The 8,850-nt window shown below is 50.1% G+C and overlaps 1 pseudogene; it reads left to right on the top strand.

The window, feature by feature from the left end:
* The first annotated feature begins 1,295 nt into the window (after window positions 1-1,295).
* On the top strand, window positions 1,296-3,983 carry LOC129507305 (40S ribosomal protein S2-like; annotated as a pseudogene).
* Window positions 3,984-8,850: the final 4,867 nt, after the last annotated feature.

Genomic DNA, 8,850 nt, shown 5'->3' with positions numbered 1-8,850 from the left:
TAAGTGCTTTTCATGCAGGGAAAAGAATAGTTTCCAGGTGGAAATCTTCCAAATGTGTCTTCCCCAATCACCTTGTCACCAGACTGTTCTAAGCAAAAACTTTCTCATAAATTATCTTTGCCTTTGGCTGTTCACACACAAAGGTCACATAGCTGTCTGCCTCTGATATCACACACGTAGCTGGGGAAATGGTTTCAGAGGTTCCCACAGCTGGAATCTCCAGAGGAATTCTGACCAAGAAAGGGGAGATGAGGTCATGATGAAAAGGGAAGAAGGAAAGAGAAAGCAGGCAAGACCCAGGGAGCTAGACAAGGAGAGGGAACTCTTTCTCTAGACCATCTCGAAACCTTCCCCCTTCCGTCTCTAACCTGCAGCTTCCTCAGCGCTGCCCCCCACTATCCCATCCACACAAACGAACAATAAAAACTGTTAACGATAATACACCAGTGTGAATGAGCACACGCGGTACCCAAACCTTGGTTTCTAAATACCATTCTCTGTTAAAAGAAAACAGGACTCCTTGGTGAAGTGGCTGATTCATTGCCAGAGCACAGAAAATACAAGGTGAGCCCAGAGCATGTAGTGCCAGAAGGTAAGAAAGTGCTCGAAGATGGGCAAGATGCCAAGAGTCATGGAAGTTTGGAAGGAATGATGGAGTCAAAAATCACCAATGGATGGAAACTAGTGGGTAAGAGTATCTCTCATGGTTCCTTTTTTAATTGCAAAGAGAAAACAGCAGTTGTACCCAGGGGGAGTTTGGTGCACATCACCTAAACCAAGTGACCAGAGACAGCATGTCTAACAAATGGGAAATGGAACATTGGGAACCTCCCCATGTGATACTCTGAGGATGACACAGTGTCACCCTTTGTGGCGATCTTGCCAAAAATGCATAACCTGAAACTAATAATGAGGAAACAGCAGAACAGAATTTGAGCAATATCATTCCACAAAATAACTGGCCTGAACTCTTCAAATATGTCAAACTCAAAAAACACAAAGAAAGGCTGAGGAATTTACCCAGATTAGCAGATGACAACTAAATGCAGTGGGTGACCCTGGAACAGGAGAAAAAAACGACATAAAGGAGATGTGATTGAGGCAACTGATAAAATTTGAATATGGGCTATGGACTATATGTTGGCAAATAGAATTTAAATTTTAAAAATAAATAATTCTTTCAAAAGACTATGGACTAGTAACAGTATTATATCAATATTAAATTCGCCACTTTTGATAACTGTATTGTGGTTTTATAAAAGAATATTCTTGCTTCTTCTCCGAGAGAACACCAAATGGTGGATGATGCCGGTGCTGCGGTGGGCCTCGGAATAGGAGGCCGCGGCAGCCTCCGCGGAGGCTTCAGCAGCGGCATCCGGGGCCGGAGCAATGGCCGTGGTCGGGCCCCGGGCCGGGGCCAAGGCCGCGGAGCTCGTGGAGGCAAGGCGGAGGACAAGGAGTGGATCCCCGTCACCAAGCTGGGCCACCTAGCCAAGGACATGAAGATCAAGTCCCTGGAGGAGATCTATCTCTTTTCTCTGCCCATCAAGGAATCTGAGATCACTGACTTCTTGGGGGCATCCCTCAAGGATGAGGTTTTGAAAATCATGCCCGTGGAAAAGCAGACCCGTGCTGGCCCGCAGACCAGGTTCAGGGCATTTGTTGCCATGGGAGATTACAACAGACACGTGGGTCTGGCATCAAGTGCTCCAAGGAGGTAGCCACTGCCATCCGTGGGCCATCATCCTGGCCAAGCTTTCCGTGCGGCAAGGCTACTGGGGGAACAAGATCCGCAAGCCTCACACTGTCCTATGCAAGGTGACTGGCCCCACACTGTCCCATGCAAGGTGACTGGCCACTGTGGTTCTGTACTGGTGCATCTCATCCCTGCCCCCAGAGGCACTGGCATTGTCTCAGCCCCTGTGCCCAAGAAGCTACTGATGATGGCTGGTATTGACGACTGCTACACTTCGGCCGGGGCTGCACTGGCACCCTGGGGAACTTTGCCAAGGCTACTTTTGGTGCGATCTCTAAGACCTACAGCTATCTCACCCCGGATCTCTGGAAAGAGACTGTGTTCACCAAGTCTCCCTACTAGGAATTCACTGACCATCTTGTGAAGACCCACACTAGAGTCTCCGTGCAGAGGACCCAGGTCCAGCTGTGGCAACCACATAGTTTTGTTTTTTTTTTTTAAACATTTTTATTTATTTATGATAGTCAGAGAGAGAGAGAGAGGCAGAGACAGACTCCATGCACCGGGAGCCCGATGTGGGACTCGATCCCGGGTCTCCAGGATCACGCCCTGGGCCAAAGGCAGGCGCTAAACCGCTGCGCCACCCAGGGATCCCCAACCACATAGTTTTATACAAGAAAAATAAAAGTGAATTAAAGCTTTAAAAAAAAAGAATATTCTTGTCTTTATCAATACACATTGAACTATTTAGGGATAAAAAGACATTGTGTCTTCAACTTACTCTTAGTTGATTCGGGAAAAAATGTGCATGTGTATGTGTGTATATATGATGTATAGTATATATATACATTATTGAATGTAGAATATATTATATGCACACGGAAGCACAGAGAGAATTATAAAGTAGATGAGCAAAATGTAAATAATTGGTGAGTCTCCATAAAGGATGTATTGGAATTGCTTGCAACTTTTCTGTAAATTTGAAATTACACTACGAGATTTACCTAAATCACAACAATGGCCAGCAATCATATGCCGCTTACTGTGTGCTGGGCACTGTTTAAATACTTTACATGTGTCAACTCGATACTTAAAATAGTCCTACAAGATATATGGTCATCTTCATTTTATGGATGAGGAAACGAGGCACAGAGCTGTTTTGAGACCTGCCTGAGCCCCCTACCTAGTAAGACGGCAGAGCGGAGACCCAGTGTTGGGCCCTTCCACTGGGCTCCATAGTCCATGCTTGGCCAGTGTGCTCTGTGGCCCATGGACAGGCATGCACATGGAGGACAAGCACGCCTTACACACACACACACACACACACACACACACACACACACACAGATGGGCTGCCTGGTGCCAAAACGTCACAGCCTGAGGATCAAAATAATCTTCAGGTGTGAACTGGAAAGAACTCCTATGAGAAAGTAGAAAGGAGTTTAGTGCCTTGGGTTTGGGGGCCTGCATGAAGACCCTCCTCCCCAGAAGCCCTATTGGCCTTCTCTTACCCTCTCCTAGAGCCCCAAGCCCTGCATCTCTTCTTCCCCCAGCCCCAATGCCCACAAATGTAGAAACTAGGTGTTTCTGGCCTTGGCCTTCTGGACACTGGCTGGGGCCTTGATGGAGAGACGGGGGCCCAGCTAAAGCAGCAGACCCAAAGCCAAGGTTGAGGAAAGACAAGTGAAAGCTGATGGCCACAGGGACCGGGGGAGACAGGATGAGAAGAGGACCGGCCTTGAGGCACACCCTGCGAGAAGCAGGGGTTGCCGGGCCCCAGCACCACAGTCACTGCAGGCGTGGGCTTGTCTGGGGGTGGCTGTCCTCCTTTGCACTTGGCCAGAAAGGACTGAGGGTGGTCTGTCCCCTGCCTCCCAAGGAAGCAGGCCTCGTGGGCAGGGACAGAGTCGTAGGGCCCAAGCTGGGCCTAGTGTCAGGAGGAGGCCAGTCTGGCAGGGAAATAGTGGTGGGGGAGGAAGATGCTGACGTCTGACTTCAGAAGTGGAGTGGACCCCCGCCCTGCCCTCCCTGCTGAAGGGCCTGTCACAAGGCGGCCATGGCTCACACCTGCTTATCGGGGCTGGGGTGTGGAGAGGGTGTCAGGGACGGGAGATAGGGCTGGGCCCAGGCTGTCCACACCAGCCTGCCCTGCCCCCCTCATTCACACCTCCTCAGAGGCCCCTCAGCCCACTTCTCCCCTGCAGCTTCCAGCCTCCCTCAGCCCGTCTCCAGCGAGCCACCCCTGCAGGCTGCCTTTCTCGAAGGAGTCCGCGGCCCTCGACAGTGAAAGGACAGCAGCCCAGGAGGGACCCGGGAGCCTGCGCAGCCCCTCCCTCACTCTGCCGGTAGGGAAGCCAGGACTAAGGAGATGGCGCTCACCTGAAATCATGTTGCACGCACGCGCTGGAGTCAGAGCCAGGCTCTGAGCCGAGACCCAAGCACAGGTGTGAGCCTTATCCCGGGGACCAGGGAGGCAGGGGCCCAGAGCACAGTGACTGGGACTGAGAGGCACATCCATCATGAGGAGCAAGCGCCATGCTCTTCAAGCTTTGGCCTCATGTAGGGAGAGGGAGCGGGCACACATCGTACTGCCCTGGGCCCCACTGCCTGTCTGAACGGCAAGGGATGGAAGGGATGACAGGCTGCCTCTGAGGCGGTGGGCAGAGAGGGGCAGAGCACAGATGGGGCACAGAGCCCATGAGGCGGGAGGCCAGCGGAGGAGGCAGGGGCCCCACATGGGTGGCAGTAGGAGAGGAAAATATCTGTTCTGCATAGTGCCCCAGACCAGCCAGGGACGCCAAAGCCACTGCCTGCCACCGTCCCCTCACTTGCCACCTTGGAGATCATCTGGGCCTGGTGTGACCAGAGGAATGGGAGCTAAGAGACGGAAGGAGGGATTGGTGGTGATTCCAAGATCCTGGTTTGGGGGAGGGGAAAGGGCGGGATTCCACACCTGTACACAGCTGGAAGACCTAATTTTAGCTCTGCTTCCCCAGGACCAAGTACACAAAAGCCACTGCTCCAACTCTGACGGCCACCTCCTTGCTCCCGTCTTCCCAGCAGGCCCGGCTGCCTCAGACTGGACACCAGGCCCCGCAGAGCCTGCTAAGGATGCTGTGGGGAAGGCGCCCTGGGAACCCCGGTTCCGCCAGAAGCAGTGCTCAGCATGTGGGTGTTATCCTGACACAGGACCCTGCTCTGCTCTATTCACATCAGCCGGTCCACAAGCACAGAACCAGGCCCTGGTAGGAAACCAGTGCTCCTGCCTTCCTGCCTCTTCCGAGCCACCTTCCCACCTTCCCCATAGCCGTCTTAGGGTCCTCATCTGGTCTAACTGGTCCTGCTGGGGGGCTGACTGACCCGCAGCCACATCCTAGTGTCCACCTTTCCCAGGTCCCTGACAGAGACAATGAGCAGTGGGACTCGAGCAGGATCAGCTCAACTTTTCTGACTTGTTGGTAACTCCAAAGCATTTTTTGAGCATGGGCTATTTCCAGAACCCCTCTGGAGGCCCCAGAAAGGAATCAACTCCATTATTTGTCTGCTTCTAGGAAGTTAGTGCAGACTCACAGGACTGAGTAAATGCATGAATGACTGAATTACAGAGCAAATTAAAATAGCTCCAACAGCCTTGGGGGCCTGAGGGGCAATGTTAGATGGAGAGCCAGAAAACTTTCCTAAGTCATATGTTCCTGGAGCTTGTTTCCTCGCTTGTGAAATGGAATGAAGAGTAGCTATTTGAATGGTGGATTGCAAAGCAGTGACACATCCACAGGTTGGCAGCAGCATATTTCGAAGTCTTAGAACTGGGGAGAGACAGAATCGCTTCTACCTGGTCCAGAGCCTAACACCGTAGTAGGATCAGGCCCTGTCCTTCACCTGCTCAGGATACGAGGGCCTTCATCAGGTACTGTCTTGGTCAGTGCAAGCTGCTATAACAAATACCACAGACTGGGTGGTATATAAACAACAGAAATGTATTTCTCACAGTTCTGGAGGCTGGGGAGTCCAAGATCAGGGTGCTGGCAGATGCAGTGCCCGATAGGAGCTCACTCTCTGGCTGGGCCAACCATGCTGCAGTGTCCTCAGCTGACAGAGTGGCAAAGGAGCTCTCCAGGGTCTCTTTCAAGGGGCACAAATCCCATTCATGAGGGTGGAGCCATTCCCCTGCCAAAGGCTCCAACTCTTCACACCTTTGAGGGAAGGGATTAGATTTCAAGGTATGGGTTTTGGGGGGACATAAATGTTGTCTTTGCCAGTAACAGGAATTCATAGTAACTGGCTACCATCTATTGAGGGTTTGCCCAGGGACATGTGAGCTTACTTAATTCTCAAACGATCCTGCCAGTCCTCCTCAAACTGTTCCCAGATGAGGAGCCTGATTTTAGGAAGTTGAATGAGGTCAGTTGCAGGAGGCTGCCCGGTTGGTAGGTGAGAAGATGGGGATGGGGACCCAAGTGCGCCTCCCTACATACAGCCGTGCTGTGTGCACCCAGAGGTACAGTAGGCACTCTTACTGTCCCGGAGTGACTCACAAGCAAATTGTGACAGAGACTTATTTTTGCATTGTGCAATCAATTCAGTGTTGTTTCCCTTTTTAAAAAGAACTAGAAAAGAATTGAACTTAGAAAGTATCAGAGCACATTATTATCACATGAATCTTGCTGGGTGAGTATATGGAGCAGGTTGCCATATAAAATGAATTTTTTACCAAAGGGATCTTCTGTGACTCTGTCTCATTCAATGTTTCCAACAGACAGGTTGAAGGCTTGTTTATCCAATCTTGCAATCTCAAAACTGGGAGGCAGAGCTAACAATGTCAGATGGCCAAATCAGGATCATTAAGAACGTGAACTCACTTAAGATGGGTAGAAACTATAATAAAATGAAATCTTAACAGTAGGGTATACACAGAACTCCACATTTGTGTTCCAAAAATTGACTGTGTGAGTGCATGATGGGAAAGTGACTTGACAGTAGACCATGTGAAAACGACCTGGAGCAGTCAGCTGGACCAAGTTCCACATGGACCAGCAGCACAGTGAGAAAAGTGAAGTGTCCCTATTAAGGGAGCACTCAATTCAGCACCGCTATCACTGCATCTGATGTTTCCCCAGACGCGGCTGCCACACCGTAAGGCCACGTAACATCATGATGGCAGCAGGTCTGAAATCCATAAATGCCTGAGTGTTGAGATGCCCTGATGTCCTTACAAGCGTCCTATTTCTAAAGGACTATCAGGTGAAAGCAGGTGCCAGCCAGCTGTGTAGCCTGGGATGGCCATTAGAGCCTGTCACTGACGAGTGAGTTAGAAGGAAAGTTTCAGCTTAATGTTACAAAGCCTAATAAGAGAAATCAGGTACCTGGTGGCCCAAAGTGATGGAAGAAGTTCTCTTTTGATATTCATGAGCTCAAAGCCCACCTTTCCAGGAGACTCCTGTCTAGGGAACGTGTGTATTGGCATACAGTGGCAGCAAAGTGGGGCATGGTCCAGCTCACAACCCTGGAGGCTCATTAAACATGTTGCTGTTTAAAAAATATAGATTCCAGTTGCACATCTGACCTACTGAGTCAAAATCTTCAAGGGTAGGGTTGAAGAATCTGTATTTTTGAAGCCTACCAGGCAGACAGTTCTAGATTAACAGAGACTAGACATAACAAGATACAAGCCACAAACCTTAGCTGAGACCTAGATATTAAAAAAAGGTGTAAGATTTGGGGTGGGGGGGGGAATCCTAGGCAAATGTTAAGACTGAATTCTTTTTTTTTTTAAGAGAGAGAGTCGAACCAAGAAGCAGACTCTTTTTTTTTTTAAAGATTTTGCTTATTTATTCATAGAGACACACAGAGAGAGAGGCAGAGACACAGGCAGAGGGAGAAGCACGCCCCCTACGGGAAGCCTGACGTGGGACTCGATCCCAGGACTCCAGGATCACACCCCAGACTGCAGGCGGCGCTAAACTGCTGCGCCACTGGGGCTGCCCAAGACTGAATTCTTGATACTTTTCTTAGATGTGATAACAGTATTCTGGAAATATAGGGGAATGTCTTTTATTTTTAGGTGATGATACAGGCCTAAGTATTAAAGAATGAAGTGTCATATCTACAGCTTTTTTTTAAAAAAAAAAACCAATGAATTACTTTTAAATGGTTCAAGAAAAGAGAAAGCAAATGGGACAAAATATTGAGGGGAGAGGGCATTCTTTACTCTTTCAACTTGTCAAAAGGATATTTTTCAAAATAAAATTAGAGGGGGAAATTAAGGTACCTAGGCCCCTGTGGTGAGCCGAACACGAGGTCCACTGGACAAGACAGCTTCTGCTGTTCCATCTGGCCTCAGAGCCGGAGACTGACAGCACCCGCTGTGGCTTACACAGCAAGAGGTTTTGTGTTGGACAGTGTCAAAGCAGACTCTTGAGTCTTGTGGTGTGGCATTAGGCCACAGTGACCCCTAGAGGTGCTCTACACTCAGGGGCAGACCAGCCCCTAGACAGGAATGGCATGTTCAGAAACACTAAAAGACAAGTCCATCCACCACATCCCCACTGCACACCCCCAAAGGGTCCACATCAAGGTTTGGCTCATGCACATGGCCCTAGTGACCTGCAGGTGGGTCCTGGAGATGAGTCTGGACTGGAAAAGGCAGCACAGGGTCCCCTGATGGACAATCTCCATGAATGACATCCAGGAGGGCAGGCCAGATTGAGAGGCAGGGCGTGGAGGCGGGCAGGAGTAGGAGTTCCACACCAGATGTGAGAACCCCCTGACCAGTTCTGGCAGAATGAACTGAAGGATCAAGGAGGAAGATGGAGTGTATCCAGAAGACCTAAGGGCACACAGGGTGCAGCTGTGAAGGGACTTGGCAGGGACAGTTTCAGGGATGGGCTACCGATGTGACAATTACATCTTCACACAGATGAGGCAGGGCCATTCCAAGAATGGGGCTGCTCCAGGCTGAGCCCTGCCCTGCAGGCTAGGGTGCTCCTTCAAGATCACACTATGTCTCCCCTCTGGGTGCTTCAGAGGCACAACGGAGCGGCAGCGGTTTTTAGTTATTTAAAGGTCAAGGTGCAAAGCAGCAATGCTAGCCTATAGTAAGGGGCTGGCACACAAGTCCTACTTTGTCGCATGTAACATTGGTCAAATATTCTCAT

Source organism: Nyctereutes procyonoides, unplaced genomic scaffold, assembly GCF_905146905.1.
Source record: "Nyctereutes procyonoides isolate TBG_1078 unplaced genomic scaffold, NYPRO_anot_genome, whole genome shotgun sequence".
NCBI classification, from domain to species: Eukaryota; Metazoa; Chordata; class Mammalia; order Carnivora; family Canidae; genus Nyctereutes; species Nyctereutes procyonoides.
The sequence above is the reverse complement of the archived record's forward strand: the minus strand, read 5'-3'. Positions and strand labels throughout refer to the sequence as shown.